Source organism: Elephantulus edwardii, unplaced genomic scaffold, assembly GCF_000299155.1.
Source record: "Elephantulus edwardii isolate Elephantulus edwardi_28Jun2011 unplaced genomic scaffold, EleEdw1.0 scaffold00046, whole genome shotgun sequence".
Classification (NCBI taxonomy): domain Eukaryota; kingdom Metazoa; phylum Chordata; class Mammalia; order Macroscelidea; family Macroscelididae; genus Elephantulus; species Elephantulus edwardii.
This window is the reverse complement of record NW_006399796.1, coordinates 275,865-279,383: the sequence shown is the minus strand read 5'-3', so window position 1 is coordinate 279,383 and position 3,519 is coordinate 275,865. Positions and strand designations below refer to the sequence as shown.

The following is a 3,519-nucleotide window of genomic DNA, read 5'->3' as shown; positions in this document are numbered from 1 at the left end:
AAAAATCCTACGAAAACCAATTCTTGCTTGCTTATTGGAGGTTCATATCTAAATTCAATAGCTTACCAGTAACTTTTGGGGGGAAGGCCAAAAAGAAACAGAAGGAACCACATTTTTTTTAAAGTCTCTTCCCTACACATTTTTTCTTCATCTTCTTCCTGAAGCAGACTTTGATGGGGAGAAGGGGGATCTACAAGCCGTGAAACATCAATTTTCATTAAAGCCATCGTCATCGTCATCATCCTCCCCGACGTAAGACACTGGAGTCTCCACTCTGGAGCCGCTGTACTGAGAACCCCTGGAGCTTGTGGCCAGCATCCCATCTGCCTCGTTGGTCAAGTCACCGGCAGAATGCCTTGTGCCATTTGAAGTTGAACCCGAGGATGTGACAAATACACCGCTGATTGATTCCTGAACCATTTCTGTCACGTAAGGTTCCAGAGCTGTAGGTACCAAACTTCTTGTGGTGTTAAGGCCTTCAGCTGAATGGCTTCCCGATTCTAGTGCACAAGTCATTCCCATTCACTTTAATACTTCCAAGTCATCATGGATTTCAGACGTGTTGTCAAAATTAAACAAATATTCAAACTTTTCATTAGAAATGCTGCATTTGATCACGGTCTTCTTGCTGGTGTTCACGATGATGAATGGGAAATGGATGACGCAGTTGGAGGGGGGTGGCCGGTTGCCTTGCTGCTCTGCTTCGTGGTTTCTCTGCAACAAATTTTTCCCTCTCCCTTTTTCTATTAGTTTACTTATAAAACTCGAAAACAAATCTAACAACTTCTTTCAATTTTCCTTGCCCCCCATCAAATTGTACAACCCAACGATTGATCCCCCCTCCCCCTGCACCAAATTCTTGAAGGCATTTTGTTGTAAAGTAAGGTTTGAAGCTGAGACTGTTTCTATTTTATTCTTTCAAGTCTTCTCTGTCCCTCTACCTCTAAATGCTGACATTCCTGAGCCAAGTTAACATTAGAGATAACGTTCATGGCCTTTATGACATTTAAGGCATCATAGACTTGCCATCTTACATTCTTCTGGTCATAAGCTGATTCATTTGGTAAAATATGGTTGTCAGCAGCATTGAAATCAGTGATGAATTCGTCAGCCACTTTGTTATATGAAGTGATGTCTTTTTTGTGGACTTTCTCACAATCCTTCATTGAAAAATGTCGCAGACCTTTGCCATTCTTCTCTTCTTTTCTGTTGCATTTTCCTAGCAGACCAAGGTGAAGCATCTGAAGTCTGGTTCTGTGATACAAACTGTGTGTTAGGGGTGTGTGGGACCTCTTACCTGGATAGTATTTGGCGCTGCAGGTCTCTGAGGTGTACCGATTACCACTTGCTGTGCAATGTTGACATTGGACTGTCCAAAGGTTTTAGGCAGGAGTTGTTTTCCAAGAAGAATGTTTACTGTGTCAGTTGGACAGCTACAAATGAAACCACACCTTTCCCAGGGCTAATATTCTGGTCTATAAAGACCTTAAGTTCTCCATTGGCTTCAATTAGACTGGCATCTTTTGCCACATTACCAGATCCATGAAATTAATTCTATACGTGTCACCCTCCAGAGAAGAAACAATGATTTTAACTTTGTACCAGCAGCGTGGTGACGTGCAGCCATGAGCAGGCCCCGTAGAGACTGGCCCAAACTGTTGGTTTCACCTCCATGTGCTCTGTCTCTGGAGCCAGGATTTTGAAGCTCTATCTCACATACTTTAGGCATGTGGCCAGGAGGGACCAGTCCTTGGAGAAGGACATCATGCTTGGAAAGTTGGAGGGACAGTGCAGGAGAGGAAGACCCAGGATGAGATGGATTGATACAGTAACTGGGCAGTGGGGGTAGGTGTGTCAGAATCAGTGTGACTGACTGGCTCAGGATAGTGCAGGCTTCAGAGTTGTTGTACATAGGGTTGCTACGAGTCACAGGTGACTTGGCTCTTAACAACAACAAACATGCATTATATGTGTTGTCATTATTATTATTAGGTGTCATTGAGTGGCTCCAACCATAGGACCCTATGTACCACAGAATGAACCATTGCTGCCTGGTGTTGCACCATCCTCACAATCATGTACCTGAGCCTATTTTTGCAGCCACAGTATCAATTTATCTCATTGATAGTTTTCTTTCTTCCTTTTTTCTCCCACTAACTTTCTAGTGAACTGTGATACCCTTCTCCAGGGACTGGACACTTCCAATAACATGTCCAAAATACTTAAGACCTTGCAGATATTTTTCACTACTGCTGTAATGCAAAGGCAAAGGCTTCAATTATCCTTTGGTCTTTCTTATTCATTGTTCAGCTTTCCCATACATATGAGGCACTTTAAGATACCTTGACTTGGGTCAGGAGCATGAGAATCATAAAAAGATAAAACATATTTTCATTTTCCTATTTTGCAGCAGATTTCCCCACAGCAATATACATGACATCTATTGTTAAACTCTGCAATTTATTTTGACTCAGGGGTCACACGTGACAGAAAAGAACTGCCTCATTGGGATTTCTAGGCTGTAAGGAGAGTACATGCCTTTGAGCTGTGGTGCTGGAGAAGACTATTAAATATACCATGGACTGCTAGGAGAACAAACAAGTTCAACGTGGAGAAGGTGAAGCCAGGTTGCTCCTTGGAGGTAAGGATTCTGAAGCTTCGTCTGACATACTTTGGACCTGTTGTAAGGTGGGATCAGTCCTTGGAGAGGGACATCATCTTGGGAGGGTGAAAGGACAGCCCAGGAGAGGAAGACCCTCTATGAGATGGATTGATTCCATCACTGGGGTAATAGGGGTAGGTGTATCAGAGACAATAATATTGGCAAGGGATAGAGCAGGGTTTAGGGCTGTTGTACATATGATCGCTGTGAGTTGCAGGCAATTCAACAGCACATAAAAACAACAAGGTTTATTAAAGCAGATACATATCTTTATAAAAAATTTGATCACATTTCTTTGAACAATCATACAAGACAAAAATGGTAGCATTTTCCCATGATAAACCTCGCAAGGGAAGAAAGGACAGGAAAGAAGGATGAATGGAAATGGAAACACAGGCGTGACTTGGGAAGAGCAGTGTTGTTACACAGCAGAGATAGTGATCAATGTAATAAAATAGAAATAATTTACAGAGTGTATGAATTGTATAGCAGAAAACCAATTTATTCTTTAAATCACAGTGAAAATTAAAAACAAAACAAAATTAAAAAAAACCCCATCTACTCAATTCTGCAATTTCACACATCACAATTGAATTGGAGCTGACTCGTAGCTGACCCTCTAGTGGCTTTTCATAGGCTGCAAATTGCAAGAGAAGAGATTGCCCATCTTTTCCTGCAGAGCCACTGGTGTATTTGAACCACCAAAGAGGGTTTGGGGTGATCAGTGCAACTCCCTACAAACTATATCTCCTAGAAAACTTGTAAAATTAGCCACTGTCAAATATGGCACCTTAGAGCATTTTTCTAATGAAACAATTTGGCACACTTTCCACCTACCTTTTATCTTTCATCACTTT

At 41.8% G+C, this 3,519-nt stretch overlaps 1 pseudogene; it reads right to left on the bottom strand.

The window, feature by feature from the left end:
* Positions 1–207: 207 nt before the first annotated feature.
* Positions 208–1,545, bottom strand: LOC102861993 (annotated as a pseudogene).
* Positions 1,546–3,519: the final 1,974 nt, after the last annotated feature.